The sequence below is a fragment of the Chiloscyllium plagiosum genome, unplaced genomic scaffold, assembly GCF_037043375.1.
Source record: "Chiloscyllium plagiosum isolate Xiang-an unplaced genomic scaffold, Cpla_swu_hap1 HiC_scaffold_22, whole genome shotgun sequence".
Taxonomy (NCBI): domain Eukaryota; kingdom Metazoa; phylum Chordata; class Chondrichthyes; order Orectolobiformes; family Hemiscylliidae; genus Chiloscyllium; species Chiloscyllium plagiosum.
The window spans coordinates 34,587,537-34,608,858 of record NW_028270160.1 but is presented as its reverse complement, the minus strand read 5'-3'; the positions used below and the strand labels follow the sequence as shown (position 1 = coordinate 34,608,858).

At 40.1% G+C, this 21,322-nt stretch overlaps 1 protein-coding gene across 5 annotated transcripts in view; it reads left to right on the top strand.

Annotated features, from left to right (window-relative positions):
- The window catches only part of adam12a (ADAM metallopeptidase domain 12a), a 345,430-nt gene that overhangs the window by 9,220 nt on the left and 314,888 nt on the right, over positions 1-21,322 (top strand). Inside the window, exon 2 of one of the 5 annotated variants that reach the window (XM_087998952.1) lies at positions 9,577-9,739. The exons of the other annotated variants lie outside the window; for them this stretch is intronic. The gene's annotated coding sequence lies outside the window, so the exon portion shown is untranslated. The remainder of the gene's footprint in view (positions 1-9,576; positions 9,740-21,322) is intronic. 5 annotated transcript variants of the gene reach the window in all.

The following is a 21,322-nucleotide window of genomic DNA, read 5'->3' as shown; positions in this document are numbered from 1 at the left end:
TTGATCAGTTTGATGTCCTGTAAAATTCTAGCTCTATTTGCTTCCCTGTTAAAGAAATTTATCCAAAGTGTATGATAGTTGATTGATTTCATGTCCATTATTGTACTGCATAATAACCCAAAATTACCTCAATGCTGCTTCTCTGTTATCATTTTATTAGCATTCACATTTGCTTATAGAAATTTAACCAATTTATAACTGGTAGAAGAATACACTGTAGCTAATTAATATTACAGTCGATCATTTAATATTCAAATGCTAGAGTAGAATAATAGATTTTATTGCAAAGAATGTATTAGGTACAAATTCAAAAAATGGAATACAAAATAAGAATTGAAATACTCATGAAGCATAGTGAAATTTATATGAATGCAGGAGAAATATTAAAAAAACAAAAATTAATTTGTAGCTGAATTCTTCAAATAGACTTCTCAAAATTTTAACAAGGTAGTATACGATTATTGGTAGTGAGAAATTCAGTGAAAAAGATAATAATCCAGACGTTATTAACTTTTGACGAAGGAACTATTCTTCTATGTTTCTAAGATCATAATATGCTTATCAACGTTCATAAAAATATGACGTTAAGTATATAGCATTGTGAAATAAAATGTTTTACGTAAGTCAGTCTTTCTTACCTTTAATTCCACTTAAGATGCCCATCCAAGGAGTCTTCTCTAACTCAGATCCTTACAGAACATGTTCAAAGCTTGTTGATCAACCCCAGATGTGTTAGATGTTAAACCTAAAATACCAAAGCTGGCAAGCATGTTGTGCATAGAGTCATCACTTTTTTGAAGAGCAATAAATCATTAATATTAGAAGAGACTCACTTAAGATACAAAATAAAAAAAATTCTGTTTCTAACAATTTCAGTTATAGCTTTCTATACTATATATTGTATGCGCTGTGCTGAAAGGTGGATCCTTGGTTCATAGTCAAGGTACTTAATTCTCAGCCATTTTAGGGCACTTTTTGCTAGTGGTGACTTGTCAATGTCTTTCATTCTCAGAGGTAAGGTGAGAAGGCAGATCCCAAGATCACCTCATTTGGAATGGGAAGCAAATCCATGCTGTTGGCATCTTAATAAACCATTCATTAGCCATTTGACCTAATTGTGCTTTGTGTGTGTGTTGCTCTTAGTGAAGTAATATTCTTTATCAGTATATTCATTGCAGTTTACCTTGGAATTACAACAATGAAAAGATTATTACAAAAGAAGTAGTCCAGATCCTTGAATATTTTGTAGAGTCTTGCCATTTTACATTATTTCTGGTTAAAATGTCTTGATGTGATTGTGAAAAACCTCTATATTATCAAACATTTTGCCAAACGTTTTGGCAAAAGGAAGAATGTATTTTAAGATTCTAATGTTTGTCCCACAATATCCCAACATTTTCTTGTAACTACCAAGTTTGAATTACAACAAAAAAAGTAATGTTCTTGACATGGTTTTTGGTTCATTGTGCTATCACCTGTTTGTTTTTTTTTACATTTCTGTTGTCTTCTCCTTACGAGTCTGTGTGTATTGAATCATTGTGGGCCCCTGGCTCCAAAGACCTAGGGTGGTATCTGGTATTTCATCCAAGTGGTCATTCTTCATGACTATATGCAAGGAATTTAGTCTTGAACCTAACGAAGAATTGACACTGAGATGAGTCAACTTGCAACAAGTCAGAGAGTTTCTTTTAAAAGCACAAAATTCTCAATCCTTACAAACCATGTGCAGGCTCAGACAAACTTTGCTTCCCACTTGTGAATGGTGGAGCTTTCTAGAACTCGTCAAGCAGTCTTGCTTGTTCCTTGCCTTTCACTGTGAGGCTGTCCTTTGTGATGATGTTCCTTGTCCACTGTGACTAAGGTTTTTGGCTTGATGTTTTATATAACATTGAGGTGAGAATCTCCACTTGCATGATCATTTCTAGTTGGTGTAGACAGATTTACACAAGGATTACATACAAGTCAGATTGGAACCATTGATGCAAAATTGAAAAATCATTTGCATAAAACTGTTATTCCCTCAATATACCTAGATTGTATCCAAATGCTATTTTGGTATGAGGGCATCATAGTTGAGTCTAATCCTGTCCTCATCAAATATCCACACATGCAGTTGCAACAGAAATCAGTCAGTGGCAACCAGTAGTGAAAACATGGATAGATTCTCTGTACTCTAGCCCAGGTTTACTGAAATCAGTTGCAGTGTGTGCTCATCACACATGGTTGTGATTGTTGAGCTTACCATACAAAGAACCAAAACTACAGTTTCTGGGGCTTGGAGTTTCAGCAAACCTTTCAAACCCGGGTGAAGGCAAATCAAGAGAACCTTATGACTAACCATTTATATCCTTGCACAAGTTCAACACTCCGTTTGTAGAATCAGGGCAGAAAAAACATTTCAATTACAGTGATCCTTTGTTGGAGTTCAAAATAGCAGGGTAAAGATGGCATTTATGCTGAAGGTGGGGGTGAGGTTAAGGAGGGTTGGAAGAAAATAGAGTATGTGGAGACACTGCTCAGAAACAAAGAGAGAAAAAAGGACAGGCAAATAAAGACATTGTTGATGATGAGTCAAGAGAGATAATCGCTCGAAAGATGCAAACGAAAAGTGTAAATGGTTGAAAGTGAGTTGGCTATGAGTGGAGCAGCCTATACACAACAGGATTTAGGGGTTTGGCGAAAGGTAATGAACATGGAGAGGATGTTCATGTCCTCAAATTGTTAACCTCAGTGTTGACTTCTGAAGGCTGTAAGATGCAAGGCAGAAGACAAGTAGTTATTCCTCCAGCTTTTATTGAGCCTCATTGGAGCACTGCAGCAAGCCTAAGATAGAAATGTTGGCACAGGAACATGGCGGTGTGCTAAAGCGGCAAGCAACTAGAAACTCAGGGTCATTTTATGGACAGGGCATATGTGTTTGCTTGGAAGGTGCAATTGAGAAGTGACCGCTTTGCAGATTATCTCTCCCTTGGTTTGTCAAGAGTAATCTCTTTGTTTGCCTATCCCTTTTTTTCTCTCTCCCTCTCTCTCTCTCTCTCTCTGGTCACTACCTCCATGTACTCTGTTGTCTCCCAACATTCTTCCACTCCACCCCCATCATTGGCATAAAGACCACAGCTATTTTGAAATATTAACAGGGCTTCTCTCTGCACAGATGCTGCCAAATGTGATGAGTTTCTCCACTACCTTCTGTTTGTGTTTCAGATTTCCAGAATCCGCAGTTTCCTTATTTTGTTTCACACTTCCCTTGCCTGAAACTGTCCTTATCCACAAAATAGTTAGTTTTACCAAGATGAAGTTGCACTCTGACTTATTTGAAGATATGTATTAGCACAATACCAAATATAAAGTCTGCATGTATCAGTGTAAATTTCAATTTCTAAACAGAACAGAGCCAATTGTGCCTCAATGGTCCGGGGTGGAATGGTATAAAAGGGCAGCAAAAAAAACTGTTCTAAACCAATTATTATTTCTGTTGCTGAAGGACTGATTTGGTCTTAATTGACTGCCTCCAGCTGGGAAAATGAATTGTTTCCACTTGTACTTTTTATTTGGGAGAGGGGAGTGTTCATCACACTGTATTCATATTCTCAAGTGTAAAAGCGCTCCATCGTCACATGAATCCAGCGTGTGTTACCTGACCACCAGACAATTGAGACAAAATCAGTCCTTCAGCAACTGAAATAATAATTGGTTTAGAATGTTTTTTACTGCCCTTTTATACCATTCCACCCCGGACCATTGAGGCACAATTGACTCTGTTCTGTTTAGAAATTGAAATTTACACTGATACATGCAGACTTTATGTTTGGTATTGTCTTAATACATTTCTTCAAATAAATCAGAGTGCAACTTTATCTTGGTAAAACTAACTGTAACCAACATATTATCAGCAGATGCTGATTGCACGCCCAGCAGAAACTCCAGACTTTGGATTTTATGGCATTGGACTATCTTGACCAACTGAGCCATTAAGCAGATCAAACTTTAAAATGTTATTTAAGCCACGTTTTAACCTATGTAATGGTTCATAGCGAATTCACAATCCCCCAAAATTCCCTTTGAAACCATGTCCAGCTGAAGCTGATTTATATCTATAAAAGGCTCCAGTTTACATGAACATTTGATGTTTTCAGGTTTTACTTCAGGCACAAATCTAAGGCAGGAAATGAAATGCAAAACTATGTGTTGAAAATGCTTGTGCTTATCTTATCCCTCGCGTGGCAGCTTGGCTCAGCTGATAATGCTGTCCTCTGAATCTGAAGGTTGTAGGTTAAAATTCCACTCCAAATTTTGAAAATGTGCAGTCAGTTGAAGGAGTTGTTACATTGTCGTGTGTGTCACCCTTTGGGTGAGATATTGAATCCTGCCCCATTTGCTTGTTCAGCCAGATATTAAAAGAAAATCCATAATACCATTTGAAGGAGAGCAAGAAGTTGTTCTGGTACAAAAACAGAAAATATTGAAAGAACAGGCAGCATATACTGTAGGGAGATAAAAAGAGAGTTAAATATTTTTGCTTGATGTCATTTAAGATTTCTCACATCTCCAGAATTTCGCATTTGTATTAAAACTCTCCTGGCTTTCTTTGACAAAAATGGATTAACTGATTCTTCATCTCTTTTGCTGTTTGTGATCCTGCTATATGCTAATTGCTTGTCACATTTCTTCAGATGATAACGGTATTCACAAGTCATTATTTTTCAGCAATTTGTTGAAGGTACTATTTAATGCAATTTCTTTTTTCTGAGTTCAATATGCTTGCATTTATAAACCACCTTCCATCGTGTTGAAATGTCTGAGACCACAGTGAGTGATATTTGAAGAACATTCTTGTAAACACCAGACGAGCTGTGCCAGATAGCTGCAAGAATTTACACTTATGAACTCCAATCCCTTTTTCTGATTAAATCGTGTTAGTTTTATAAATTATATATAGTACACAGTTCTTTTCCTGGTAAACATTTACAATAAATTGTCTTATCTGTTTCACAGTCTTAAACAGTTCCTTCTTGTAGTGGGCTCCAAATTTCACAACCATTTAATGATCCAGGCATTTTTGGGGGGAAGGGTTAAAGATAAACCTGAAACTGATGTCCAAACATTTTAAATCCACATATTTCTATTCAGTAGAAAGATAAAGCTTTGACATATCAGGAGTCTGTCTGACCTTCCAAAGTAGGAAGCTTAGATAGTTGGTTTCTTAGATAATTTATACCATCGCCAAATATAACCTGAAAAGGAACATGCAGATCATGGAGGTGGTGTGGTGAAAAGAATTTATTTTCTGTGGACAACTTGCAATGCCATTAATATTATCTTAAAATAACACTTCCAAAATATCTTTATGAATTTAAAGCTTGAAAAAGTAATCTAATTCAAATAACTTTAACCAAACAGAAATTCTTATTTCAAGTTTGCTAATCTGACAATTAACAGAACTAATAATAAAACTTAACCCATTACTACAATTCTAATGCAACATCTAAATGATAAAATGCAACTGTCCACAAAGTACACATAAATAAATAAAATGATGATGCCTTAACTAGAAGATATTATCTGAACATTTAAGTACTGTAAGCCTGTTTATATTTAAAGTGATTGAAATACATGTAGCTGTGAAAAATAATGGGAGACAGATTTCTTAATGGTTCGTTTCACGGCTATCCTCAAATCTTTTCAATGCAGAAAACATCAGCAGTGTTCCTCTGCAAATTTAGAAACAGTTATAAATTAACATACACTGTGTATATCATATTTTCAAATTACATTTACAATTTGAATGCTAGTGACAAGAAGAAAATGTAATAATTATTAATAATGGTAATTCATTTCAGAAAGAAGAAACAATACACTAGATTGTTTTGAATAGGTCTGGTTTGATTCAACCTGTCAAAATGTCTCTTAATGTGGTTTGGAACCATAACTGTTGTACTTAGATGAAGTGAGTACTTTGCTTATAGCTGTAACATCCATTTGGGGATCGGTGCTGGACAACTGGATTATGATGGGAAGTGATGACAGCAGCGCAAGTTCAATTGCTGCACTGGCTGAGGTTACCATGAAGGACTTTCCTTCTCAACCTTGCCTCTCGCCTGAGGTGCAGTGACCCTTGGATAAAGCCACCAGTTGTATCTCTGTAATGAGGGAGCAGCATAACTTTACCTTTACTTAACATTCATTAAGAATTGGTGAAATAAGATGGCCAAACAGGTGGTTTTAAAGGTGCAGAAATCCCATTGGGGATTAGTTGCTCAATTGCCAGCATTGTGGTGTGCTAATTACACATTGTGTTTTCTGTACTTCGATTGTGTATTCCAACAAATTATTGAAGTAAACTTAAGTTTCTTGTACATCTTGATTTCAGACATAGTAAATTTGGTTAATTTACTTCATGGACTGGAGCAATTTATTTATTGTCATTGGAATTTGACTATTGCTAGAGCAATCCAAGGTCATAAAGTAATATCTGCAATGAAGTCTTTAGGTATATTGCTGTTATAAACAGTTACAGCATGGAGAGTTGCTCTCAGTTAAGGATTTGCAACCAGCTGTGTTTAGTGCCAGGTGAGTATCTACTTATAAATTTTGCTACGTATATTTTCCCATCAGCCTAGTTTAGAGGCAAAATATAGTTTTTGTTGTTTCCCAAAGTCTTTTAGGAGTTAGAGAAAATACGTGACATAAACCTTATAATTGCATTCACTTCCGTAAATCTCATGTAATGCAATTTTCTACTCCCACCTCCATAATGAATTGGATACACATCCAAATTTGCACCTGCAACAATGCTATTGTGCTGGTATGTGCAATTAGGTGTAAATAACATTAGAATCTTTCTAAAATCTGCCACTTGCCATTCTGATATGAATGTAATGCCAATAGCACAAGAAAAAGCCAATTTCAACAGAGTTCCAATAATAAGTGAGGACAGTCAAACCCAACCTTATCTTCAGCTTAAATCCAAACTTGAAAACAAGTCATTGTTGTCATTGGCAGAATTCTTCCACCTGTGGAAGATGCTGGTGATGTGCAGCAAATCCAGTTGTTGAGAATGGTTAGCTTCATATAGTGCACTTTTGCTGATAACTGAAGAGATTAAACCATCAGAGGCACATTCTATCACAAATCCCTGTATGAAGTGATTATTGGGTGTTGTTGTGAGTTGACATTTTTAGTGTTGGTGTTTCTTGGCAAGCTGTGCAGACACTGATTTTCATGGTGATGTGCATACATTGGTGAATTGATGAATTATAACAAGGATTATTAGATAATAATAATTCGACATGATTTACCTCCTACAGCAGTTGATGCTTTTAGTCATAATGTGCTCTCATAGCCAGAACTTATATCACAAACACCATTATGAACTTATAGATTATTGTAGTACAACGCACCAGACCAACAGCACCATTTTATAAGGCCATAATATATAGGAGGTGAATTAGGCCATTCAGCCCATTGAGTCTGATCCACTATTCAATCATGGCTGATATGTTTCTTACCCCCATTCTCCTGCCTTCTCTCCATAACCCTTGATCCCCTTATTCACTGTACATACAAACATAAAAACCTTGGAACAGAAAACTGTAAGTTAGAACAGGAGCACCCCACTCCAAATCTGCTTTGCCATAGAATATCATCATGGCTGATCACCTGACTAAAGGAGTAATAAAGCCATTGAGGTTGTGGCCTATATGGGCAAGTCTTTGTTGAATGAAGGCAATTATTATTTCTTAATATATTAGAAACTAAATCAATAGGTAACGTTATATGATATGGCTACGGAGGAAAGCCTTTGGATCTTTATCTCAGTCCAATTATATGATTATATTTAGTTTGCGTGACTGGAATAGGCAATATAACTGAGAGTTAAATATATAAAAGCAAGTTAATAGGAAAGTTGTGTAAAGCTAAAATTGAAACATTATCTTAAAAACAAGAAAACAACAACTGGTGAATTTAATTTTTTTCCACATAACTCAGCTTGCTTGCATTTCAGTCATTTTGCAAGTTGATTGGATGCATGATATATAGATGGTGGATGAACTTCAGCTAGTAAAGCTTTGAAAGCCAGTTATAATTTTGGATAATTTGTTTACCCAAGGAAGTAATACTCAATACTTATAATGGCTCTCCAATTTTAATCATTTCAATATAAGTAGCCCTTCTTTCTGCTGTCTAGGCCCTACACTGTGGACTACCTCCCTAATCCTCTTTGCTTCTCCATTCCCATATCCTCCTTTCAGGTGTTTCTTCTCATATCTCCATACGTGGCCTGGTGTCAAATTGTTTTTAATAAATGCCAGTGAAGTGCCTTGAAAAGTTTAATTGTTTTAAAAGTGCCACATCAATGCAAGTTGTTGTCATCTTGGCCAACGTTTATTGTTTAAATGACATCAATAATTTAGATGGTTTAATAACTTATCTCATTGTTGTTTGAGAATAAAATGGCTGTCATGTTTTCTGACATTGTGAAAATAGCATTTGGTTATGCCGTGAGTACTGACAATGCTTGGAGTGTGTGTCACTTCTGCATTGACACGATTATATTTATAGTGGACATTCTGTGAGTGGTAGCCATTTTTGCAATTGGTACAGACGGATAGTGTTGGCTTAAGGCTGACTGTGAATTTTTTAACCTTCTCTAGGCTCTCTTTCCCACCATCTGTCTGTTTTCCCCAGAAACCCCTGATTCATTGCTTCCAAGTACTCCAGTCAGCATTGAGGACTTGAGTTTGGTAGAATGAGGGTGGGCTCTGATCGAAACTTACAGAATAATGAGAGGGCATGATAGAGTGGAATGTAGAAGCTGTTTCTATTCGTAGGAGACACTAGGACCTGAGAGCACAGCCCCAGAGTGAAGGAACAACACTTTAGAACTGAGATGAGGAGGAATTTCTTCAGCTAGAAGGATGGTGAATCTGTGGAACACATTGCTGCAGAAGGATGTGGAAGCTAAGTCTTTGAGTGTATTTAAAACAGAGATAGATAAGTTCTTGATTAGTAAGGGATCAAAGATTATGGAGAGAAGGCAGGAGAATGGGGTTGAGAAACATATTAGCCACGATTGAATGGTGGAGCAGCTCTGATGAGCAGCTATATCTTATGAATTTCCCATGCACCGACTCTGATCCCAGTAAACTTGAAGTCTTGCATGCAACCAACCTTGCATCGCAGATGTGGGAAAACAGTTAACCTCATGTTGCTAGCAAGCTCAATAGAGCTGGTGTTTGGCATATTGGCTGTCATCTATTCAACTTCCATGATGTAGCCAACAGAGCACCACTGAATCAAGAAGGCAAACATGCTGGGGATTCCTGCATGATGACATACTTCTGTATTTGCCACAGAGTCTTGCAAGGCAAGGCCCAATAATGGTCTGAGGAACAAGTGGAAACTGTTGAGCCACTTTTCTCAGTTTGCGTAAGGCTTTACTGCTACAATCTGGTGAATTTAACATAAAAGTATCTGGTTTAGTGTGGGAAGAGTGAAAAGGCTTTGCAGTGGGATGTATCAGGCCCTCAGGAAGTTTATGCCAAATCAAACACATAACCTCTCTTTTGCATTTAGATTGCTGGGCCTGGGATGTGCTCCCTTTTCTCCGGAAGGCAAAGGCAGGACCCAACATGTCTATCATCTGCCTTTGCCCCTCATACTCTGCAGGTAGCTCCTGCATCCTGTTTACACTCAGCACCATTAACTGGGCAAGGAAATTACCTCAACACTCACTAAGGTATTTACATTTTGAAATAGCATCAGGTTTTTCACTATTGTTTAAAATACATCCCAATAGCTAAAAAGACTTCACTGTTAAATATCATTTAAATTTGGTAGAAGACATGCATAAGAAGATTCTTAAATAAAGAATGTAACTAAGCCAACCAGTTCTGTAAAAGATGACTGTTTTAAGACTATAGCATGGAATCAAAAAAAGGTAGCATAAAAGGGAAGACGCTGTGTTGAAATAATAGAAAAATGTAAATTTTTCCCTGTTGATCAATAAAACAGAGGGCATAATCTCAGAGTATCATACCATAGAAACCCTATACAGTGTAGAAACAGGGCATTTGGCCCAACAGGTCCACACCGACCCTCCAGAGAGTAACCCACCCAGACCTATTCCCCTACTATACATTTCTCCTGACTAATACACCTAACCTACACATCCCTGAACACTATAGTCAATTTAGCATAGCCAATTCACCTAACCTGCACATCTTTGGTCTGTGGGAGGAAACCCATGCAGACACGGGGTGAATGCGCAAAACTCCACACAGACAATTGCCTGAGGCTGGAATCGAACCTGGGTCCCTAGCGCTGTGAGGCAACAGTACTAACCGCTGTGCCAACCCTAAGGAAGTGCCAATTTAAGACTGAGATGAGGATGAATTTCTTCTCTCAGAGGGTTGAGTGGCTTTGGAGCTCCTTGCCACAGTCAGCCATGGAGCAGATTCCTTGAGTATATTTAAGGCTGAGGATGGTAGACATTTGATCATTCGGAAAATCAAGGGTTACAGGAATTAGGCAGGAAAATGGCTGTGAGGAATGCCGTATCAGCCATGATCCTATTGAATAGTACAGCACACTCATGGGGCTGAATGGCGTACTCCTGTTCTTATTTCTAATGGTCTGTGGTCTCACAGGGAATCACTTTGTTTGTATGAAGTACTTCTTTTTCTCATCTCTGTTTTAAGATACAATCACCTATGATTCAGTTTGGATTGTTTAATTTGAAGAGATGATGGCATTCTAATAGGTGCATAATATTGAAGATGAACAAATTAATTATTTAGAATGTCCTTGTCATGCAGTTTTCAAGAAGAGAATGAACAGAAGTACAAACAGTTAAATCACCTTGTATACGCTACAATTGTGAATTATTGGAAATCAATTACATAGATGTAGGGCCTTATTATTCAGTCTGAGAGCAATGAGGTTAGGACCACTGCACTTGGGAACAACACATACCGACAGGGTATAAAACTGATCACAATGTCTCAAGGCAAGGTCAGTTTCTTCAAATTAATATCCATTGTTCATTGTAATGCTTGAAATATCAAAACCAATGCCTGGGGATAATTGAGTGCTGAAAACCCTTTAAAGGTCCTTTAAAAGGGAAACAACATAAAATTTTTGGAATGTGATATTATCTTTGTGTTCAAAATAAAAAATAAATTAGTAAGCTACCTGGCTCTGCATGAAAGATCAACACGCAGCGAGACATCGAACAATTCTTCCGCCGCCTTCGCCTCCGCGCCTCCTTCTTTAACCAGGACTCTCGCCCACCCTCTGACGACCCCTTCTCCTACCTCCAACAGACCACATCCACCTGGACACCCATGCTGGCTGCCTACCTGCCCTCGACCTCTTCATAGCCAACTGCCGCCGCGATATTAACCGCCACCTGAACTCCCCCACCCCTCTCACCCACTCCAACCTCTCACCCTCGGAACGCGCAGCCCTCCACTCCCTCCACTCCAACCCCAACTTCACTACCAAACCAGCAGACAAAGGAGGCGCGGTAGTAGTTTGGCGCACCGACCTTTACACCGCTGAGGCCAAACTCCAGCTCGCAGATACCTCCTCCTACTGCCCCCTTGACCATGACCCCACACCCCACCACCAAACCATCATCTCCCAGACCATCCATAACCTCATCACCTCGGGGGATCTCCCATCCACCGCCTCTCACCTCATAGTCCCACAACCCCGCACAGCCCGCTTCTACCTCCTGCCCAAAATCCACAAACCTGACTGCCCCGGCCGACCCATTGTCTCCGCCTGCTCCTGCCCCACCGAACTCATCTCCGCATACCTTGACACGGTCCTGTCCCCCTTAGTCCAAGAACTCCCCACCTACGTTCGGGACACCACCCATGCCCTCCACCTGCTCCATGATTTTCACTTCCCCGGTCCCCAAGGCCTTATTTTCACCATGGACATCCAGTCCCTGTACACCTCCATCCCCCATCACGAAGGACTCAAAGCCCTCCGCTTCTTCCTTTCCCGCCGTACCGACCAGTACCCTTCCACTGACACCCTCCTTCAACTGACTGAACTGGTCCTCACCCTGAACAACTTTCTTTCCAATCCTCCCACTTTCTCCAAACGAAAGGAGTAGCCATGGGCACCCGCATGGGCCCCAGCTATGCCTGCCTCTTCGTAGGATATGTGGAACAGTCCATCTTCCGCAACTACACTGGCCCCACCCCCCACCTTTTCCTCCGCTACATTGATGACTGTATCGGTGCCGCCTCGTGCTCCCACGAGGAGGTTGAACAGTTCATCCACTTCACCAACACCTTCCACCCCGACCTCAAATTCACCTGGACAGTCTCAGATTCCTCCCTCCCCTTCCTCGACCTTTCTATTTCTATCGCAGGCGACCGAATCAACACGGACATCTACTACAAACTGACCGACTCCCACAGCTACCTGGACTACACCTCCTCTCACCCTTCCCCCTGTAAAAACGCCATCCCATTCTCCCAATTCCTTCGACTCCACCGCATCTGCTCCAAGCAGGACCAGTTCCAAAAACGTACAACCCAGATGGCCTCCTTCTTCAAGGACCGCAATTTCCCCCCCGACGTGGTCGACGATGCCCTCCACCGCATCTCTTCCACTTCCCGCTCCTCCGCCCTTGAGCCCCGCCCCTCCAACCGCCACCAGGACAGAACCCCACTGGTCCTCACCTACCACCCCACCAATCTCCATGTACAGCGCATCATCCGCCGTCATTTCCGCCACCTCCAAACGGACCCCTCCCCTCCCCTATCAGCATTCCGTAAAGACCACTCCCTCCGTGACTCTCTCGTCAGATCCACACCCCCCACCAACCCAACCTCCACTCCTGGCACCTTCCCCTGCAACCGCAGGAGGTGCAAGACTTGCGCCCACACCTCCCCCCTCACCTCCCTCCAAGGCCCCAAAGGAAACTTCCATTTCCGCCACAGATTCACCTGCACCTCCACACACATCATCTACTGCATCCTCTGCACCCGATGTGGCCTCCTCTATATTGGGGAGACAGGCCGGCTACTTGCGGAGCGTTTCAGAGAACACCTCTGGGACACCCGGACCAACCAACCCAACCACCCTGTGGCTCAACACTTCAACTCCCCCTCCCACTCCACCAAGGATATGCAGGTCTTTGGACTCCTCCATCGCCAGACCACAACAAAATGACGGTTGGAGGAAGAGCGCCTCATCTTCCACCTAGGAACCCTCCAACCACAAGGGATGAACTCGGATTTCACCAGTTTCCTCATTTCCCCTCCCCCCACCTTGTCTCAGTCAAATCCATCGAATTCAGCACCGCCTTCCTAACCTGCAATCTTCTTCCTGACCTCTCCGCCCCCACCCCAGTCTGACCTATCACCCTCACCTTGACCTCTTTCCACCTATCACATTTCCGACGCCCCTCCCCCAAGTCCCTCCTCCCTACCTTTTATCTTAGCCTGTTGGACAAACTTTCCTCATTCCTGAAGAAGGGCTTATGCCCGAAACGTCGATTCTCCTGTTCCTGGATGCTGCCTGACCTGCTGCGCTTTTCCAGCAACACATTTTCAGCTCTGATCTCCAGCATCTGCAGACCTCACTTTCTCCTCTGCATGAAAGAACCTATCATATGTTTGGAAATAAATCAGCAGGTAGTAAGTGGAATTTTATATTAGGAACCCATTGTCTGAATCAAGACAAACATTATCCCATATCAACTCTTAGAACAACTATTTGAAACAACATTAAGCATCCATGGCAATCGTCAGGCAACGAAGATCTGCTACCGAGTTTTCCCTTGTTTACATAAAATTTAGGACCTTAGCTTTGAGCACAGTTCATTTGTACATTAGTGCATTGGGCAGTAAATAGAGAAATCAACAATACAGGGTGGTTTGGCATCATCATGGCTCGCATTATTGGCCTCATGGAGCTGTGGCAACAGTATTAAGTGCTGTTTAACAGAGTTAAAATCTGTTGTTTATTAAAAACCCTAGAACGCAATGTCCGAGACAGATATTATTTTTCAGAATTCATACTTTGCATTGCTACTATTTCACATTTTGAGTTTCTACTTGCACGGGTTCACAATGTTTCCTATATAGTATTTTGTTATATGTCATACGTTATAAAATTTATATTCATTCCTCAACTGTTAACAACAGTGATTCCATGAGGCAGAATATAATTCCAAGTTGTTGATAGTGTAGAGATGAAACTTGTTTTCATGTAAAGTGTCTCGCAACCATGGTACCCAGTAAATATAACACAATTTATCCCTTCTGTAAGCTGTATCCCAGCAACCAAAAGGAACCTGAGCATTGCAGGAAAAATTGGATGCCATAGAGTTTGTTCTTTTGAAAATTAGTTAATACCAGGTCTGGGCAATAATCGTCCCTGGAACTGTCCAGGGTACCAGACAGATCTTAGCCACATCAAATATGCCAATCAGGGTCTGTAAATCTATTATAAACCCTTGTACAAAATTGATTATAAACCACACATACTTCACACAGCTTTTCTAGTTCTACAACAACATCACCAGTGGTTTTTAAACAAACTGTTGGAAGCCACCTACAAAAAGGTAGCTGACCTTTTATTAACTTAATGCTTATGTGGAGGTAACAGGAATGTTTTGTGGTGCTTGAGGTAGTATCCATGCCTCAGAGGCTAATGCTTTCAATTTCCATCACACCGAGAACTTAATGGCCATAATACTATTGTGTATCATGTGGCCAAACAGAATGATTTCCAACCTGTAATTTTTTCCATTTTGCCTGAAGAATAGGAGAGTTCTTTGGATTGCCATGCTGCAGAAATATTGGCAAACTACTACAGTACTTTTGCAAGCATAATCATGGACTAGCATAAACACTATGGAAGTCCAGCATGGTACCTGAAGAAACAGAGAGAAATGGAGAGAGAGAAAAAGAGCAAATGTGCTTATATTCATTCCACAAAACTACTGTTGATCTAAGCCCTCTGACCCCAACTCACTTTCCCCCTTGCCTGTATACTTGCTCAGTGTTGCAGCAGGTGAGTTTCTTGAGCCTCTGCATCAGGAACAGTAAGATGCCTAATTGGTGTCTGCAACTTGATGCCTTTATGCAGGTGAGGCACGAAACCCAATTTGCATTAAACCTTGTGTATGGATGTACATTTTAGTCTACCAGCAATAATTTCTGAGACTGTTTGCCTCCTGTGGAGTCTTCTGAGGCAAAACAGACTACGATAGTGGATGTGCTGCTAATAATTCTCTGTCCATTGCCCTAATAAGTCAAAATGTTGCACACAAAATGCATGTGTTTTTCTGATATGTTACTTGTTAAGTTCTGGGCTTTATTGGCAGGAGTGAAGATTCAAGTATCCATTGGTTTTGTTTTACAAGTTTTCCATTTAAAAACATACTGTCATGGTAATTGGAGATTATTGATATTCCAGAAAGTTAGTTAGTGAAGGACAGAACTGGAACGAGTCTTCAGAAACTTTTCTAAGTGTTTATTTACATGTCAAAAGTTTACATCTCCGAATGCAACAACCGAGCAACCTGAGAAGTCCCACACAATCAAGGATAAAACAGCTCACTTGGCTGCAACTCTATCCACTAACTTCAGCATTCATTCTCTCCACACGTGCATAGTGTATTAGTGTGTGTCATATGCAAAAGGCATTGCAGCAACTCACTAAATTTCTTCGACAGCACCTTCCAAAGACACGACCTCTATCAGCTAGAAGGACAAGGGCATCAGATTTATTACCGCCAACTTGAAGTTCCCCACCAAGTCACACATTATCTTGACTCAGAAACACATCTCTGTTCCTTCCCTGACAATGGAATCAAAATCCTGGAATTCCCTTTGTAATACGATTATTGATTTTACTTGCACTGGATAGAGGTCAAAGGCTATCTGGGACAATTAGGGACATGGCTCAGTCAGTGGCACTTAGTTCCCATGAAAGATTTAAAAAAAAAATGTAATTGCAGCCTTTGTCTATTTACAGGCATCACCACCTGAATTTGTATGCAATAGAAAATTGTTACCTTTGTGTAAATGCTTTCTGCATTATCACTGAGTTTGCTTTGTCTTCACTTTTTCCTCAAGAGTAAGAATGGAGAAGGAAACATATTTGACAACCCAGCTCTGTCTGTCAATTAAACCTTTCTTTTGCCAGGATCCTCTCTGCCTCTTCATTCTCCTTCTGCTTAACCTGCTTGTCAAGCCTTCTTTGCATCTGCTCTTCCTTCTTTCAGTTAAACTTGAGTGATGGAGCTGTTTACATCTTGGCCTAAGATACTTGATCATTTTTCACCTTGATGACCTCTGTCCCCTCCTTCAGATGCCTTGTGAAAACCTATCTTTTCAAAATTTGGAGATGCCGATGTTGGACTGGGGTGTACAATGTTAAAAATCACACAACACCAGGTTATAGTCCAACAGGTTTAATTGGAAGCACACTAGCTTTTGGAGCGTCGCTCCTTCATCAGGTGGTAGTGGAGGACACAATCCTAACACACAGAATTTATAGCAAACATTTACAGTGTGATGTAACTGAAATTATACATCAAAAAATTGATTGTCTGTTAAGTCTTTCATCTGTTAGAATACAGTGATAGTTTCACTTCTTTCATGTGTAAAAGACAAAATCTTTTTTTAAAAAGTTGCATTCTCAGGTTAGCTGTTAACAATAGTGATAGCTAGACAATATGTTGAAGGTGTTGGCCCCCTGTGTTCTCTGTCTATGACCTGATGTTTAGATTGATTCTAATCTAAAAAGTGAGATAACGGAGTTTTACATGAATTCGTGCTGTTTTTGAGCTCAGAGTTCCACATGAATGCATGCAGTTTTTGAGTAAAGTACAATGTAACCCGCAAGTACAAATTCACCCCATAAAATATATGTGTGCATGTGGGTCTTTGTCTGTGTCTGTCTGGGTTGGGGGTTGTGAGTATGAGAAAGTGTGTGTGTGTGTGTGTGTGTGGTGAGTGCAGAGTGTCTTAAGTCTGTGAGGGGGTGCATGTATGAGTGTGGGAGTGAGTGTGTCTGTAAGGGTATGTGTGGGTGTCTGTGTATATGTGTGTCTGTTTGTATAGGATTTAGATTTAGATTAGAGTACAGTGTGGAAACAGGCCCTTCGGCCCAACAAGTTCACACCGACCCGCCGAAGCGAAACCCACCCATACCCCTACATTTACCCCTCACCTAACACTACAGGCAATTTAGTATGGCCAATTCACCTGACCCTGCACATCTTTGGATGGTGGGAGGAAACCGGAGCACCCAGAGGAAACCCACGCAGACACGGGGAGAACGTGCAAACTCCACACAGTTAGTTGCCTGAGGCGGGAATTGAACCCGGGTCTCTGGCGCTGTGAGGCAGCAGTGCTAACCACTGTGCCACCGTGCCTGTGTGTGTGTGAGTTGTAGGATGGTGTGTGTGTGTATAGTGCAAAGGTGGTCACCTGTAATGTGACATGAACCCAAGGTCCCAGATGAGGCCCTCCCTATGGGTACCGAACTTAGCTATCAGCCTCTGCTCGGCCACATTTCGCTGCTGCCTGTCCCGAAGTCCATCTTGGAGGATGGTCACCTGAAGGTCCAAGGCTGAGTGTCCTGGACCACTGAAGTGTTCCCCAGCTGGGAGGGAACACTCCTGTCTGTTGAATGTTGTGCAGTGCCCATTCATCCGTTGCTGTAGCCTTTGCTCGTTTTCCCCAATGTACCATGCCTCCAGGCATCCTTGCCTGCAACGTATGGTTTTGTGATTTACACATGAAAGAAGTGAAACTATCATGATATTCTAACAGATGAAAGGCTTAACAGACAATCAACTTTTCAATGTATAATTTCAGCTACATCACACTGTAAAGTTTTGCTATAAATTCTGTGTGTTAGGATTGAGCCCTCCACTATCACCTGATGAAGGAGCGACACTCCGAAATCTAGTGTGCTTCCAACTAAACCTGTTGGACTATAACCTGGTGTTGTGTGATTTTTATCTTTTCAAATGCATAGTTAGTCACTCCTCTAAATATTCTACTACTGCTATGTTACTGATAATGATCGGAGTTAGGAATCTTGACTGATTTTCCTATGCATAACTTGAGGACAGTAAGGCCTACTGCCACATTTCTGCCAGTGCCCAGCAGATAGCTAACACAGCTTTGACAATCAGGCTAGAGATCATATTGCTACCTTTCCTACCATAGATAGGTCATACAATTGTTCATTCACATGGATTTATACTTCTTAATCTGTTAAAAATGATAGCACAGAAAATACAATCTGTGACATGGAAGCAAGTATATTATACAAAATTCAGCATGCAGTGTATATAGTGCAAAATCCCTGTCATTAGGGAGCAAGTTAAAGATTCTAACCTACTTCATCTTAGTTACAGCCAAATATATCAGCTGTCAATTATCCAACATGTAATACACATTAAATGAACAAAAGATTATTATAAAATATACTTAAGTGTGCACAATATTGGCATAATCTTCTGATGCAAACATATTTCAAAACATGGTCTTTCTATGAAACGTTTTTGCTTTTAATATAAGCCAAACATGTGCTTACCATGACTGATGAGTACAGATTTCCAAAGTCATATGGTTTGAATGAAGCCATTTATTAGGTCCAGACTTGAGGTTTTCAATACACTGAAATTAGAAGCTTAACATATTCAAACTGCCTAAAGTTAGGTACAGAAACTAGATGTGATACTTCCTTTTTGGGATGATTCTGTGAATTTAGAATTGTGTTTCATGTTTTTCAAAATGTTTGAAGAAAAATGGATTTTGCAGAGTTGGAACTATTTTCAGTATAATAGATAAATAAAAGTACTTCCGTCAAGGATGAAAACTACTCAGTTACATGCTTGAGTACAGAACCAGAGGAATTTGAGAAGTTAAGAATTTTTTTTATTACATTGCATTTTGAATCATAAATTAACAAATATACTGAAACCATATGTAAAATTTTGTGAAAACTTTAGAAACTGCTATTCACTGGGAGGATGGTAACTTATCTGCTATTGCTTTGCGTGCATTTTTTAACAAATCCAATTTTACCCTAAGCAATTTTGCCCTGACAACCCAATGGCGCATTTATTTATCGTGCAATGCAATTATCATTTTATTTGCTTTCAGTTTTTCTCCAGCACTGCTCATAGTGGAAGTTGCTGAAAAATTAGAAGCTCAATTATTGAAATTGTAATGGAGCAACTGCAAGGTGTGTGTAGATGTTGATATTCTGCAGGAAAAGAACTGCCCACCATTAAAGGGCACAAAACTGTGAATGAAATTTGAGTTTAGTTTCAGCAAACAGCCATGGGACCAAGTAAGTTGAATACTCTGAGTTTAAGCCCAAAAATTCAAATCAATTGATGAAACCTCAGTATTTGAGTATGAATTTGCTTTCAAATTGACAACAACGACATGCACTTGTATAGCAGCTTTAATGTAGTAAAACATCCCGAAATGCTTCATATAAGCATTTCTGAATTTGTTATCAGACCACATCGTGAGATATAAGGGTAATGATCAAAGCTTTGGTCAAATTGGCAGATTTTAAAGAGCTCATAAAAGCTACAAATATAGAGGTTTAGGGAGGGAATTCAAGTGCTATGGTGGCTGCAACAGAGCCATCAGTGGTGGAGAAACTGAACTAAAGGTTACTTAAGAGGCTAGAATCAAACGAGTGAAGATCGCTGAGAGGTTTGTAGGGCTGGAAGAAATAGGGCGTGGTGAGGTAATGAAGGCTTTGAAAAGTACGATCAGAATTTTTAAAATAGGGCATTGCTTAATTTGGATCCACTGTAGATCAGCCAACATAGTAGTGGTAAGTGAATAGGACATGGCATTATAAGGATGCAAACAGAAGAGATTTGGATGACCTCAAGTTTAAGGAGAGCAATAATGACATGGTAAAGGGTTTCAACAACAAATGTGCTGTGGAGGGAGTGGCAGTGGGCAAAATTAATATCAATTAATGAGGTAGAAGTTGAAATTTTAAATTAACTTCAACAATTTCACCCACTTTTTAAAAATGGACATACAAAGCAGCCTGTTGTGTAACCCAAATTGTAGTTTGATAGCCAGTTTAGAAATTGAACTAAAAATACCTGTGTTGTTTTAAGATTGATGCTTCCCTGTGTCTTGGTGGAGGTATTTTTATTTTGTACTCTACTCATGCTACATTGTTCTGAAGTTTATTTGATTCTACCACTGGATACAAAGGTAAATTAATATTCCTTTCTTCAGTTTTGATGTATTTGTTTTGATGCTAATGAACAATTATCTCACTTTTCCAGAGAGAAAGATAACATGCATCACCAAAAATCATAATTTTCACAAATATCAGCATGTTTCGTTCTGATGAGACCTCTAAATTGAATATAACTCTATAACTTTGAACTGAGTTATCAAAAAAGCTTTTACAATGGCTGCGTATTATCAGGAAATGGGATAAATCCCGCCATCAGGATCGCACCAGCAATTTGAACCCACCTGCACGCGAAACTTTCTATCAATTCTGATCCTACGTGACCTGCAGACAGATTGAGTCCAGAGGAAGCAGCTAAAAACCCTCACTTCCATTCTGAAAAACCTCTGCCCTATGATTCTGATTCAATCAGTGGCTCATCTATGCACAGATAAACCTTCTTACTATTTCGAATCATAGAACCGCTACAGTGTGGAAGGAGGCCATTCGGCCCTTGGAGTCCACATAGACCCTCCAAAGAGCATGCCACCCAGACGCACTCCCCTACCCTATCCCTATAACTCTGCATTTCCCATGGCTAATCCACCTAACCAACACATCTTTCGACTGTGAGAGGAAACCAGAGCACCTGGAGGAAACCCACGCAGACATGGGGAGACTGTGCAAACTCCACACAGACAATCACCTGATGGTGGAATCAAACCTGGGTCCCTAGTGCTGTGAGGTAACAGTGCTAACTACTGAGTCACCATGTCATCCCAAAAACTTCAAAACCCCCCTCATCTAATTCCCACATCTCTTTAGCCTTCAACCTCGTGCACCCTCACACTTTCATCCTCAATCCCACCGGACCTTTCATTCCCTCACCCTTTATGAACAGAACTCACAAACCCTATAAGAAATAGTGGTCAGGTTTTACAGAACTTTAGTATTACTGAAAATAGACACATTTTGTTGAAGCTTTTCACTTTGCACTCATCAGGAAAATTCATTGGAAATACCAATGTAAAGGCAGATCAGTGCATGTGGTTTTATTGGATTTTCTAAAAACTTTTAATAAAATCCCACATAAGAAGTCATTGTGCAACAT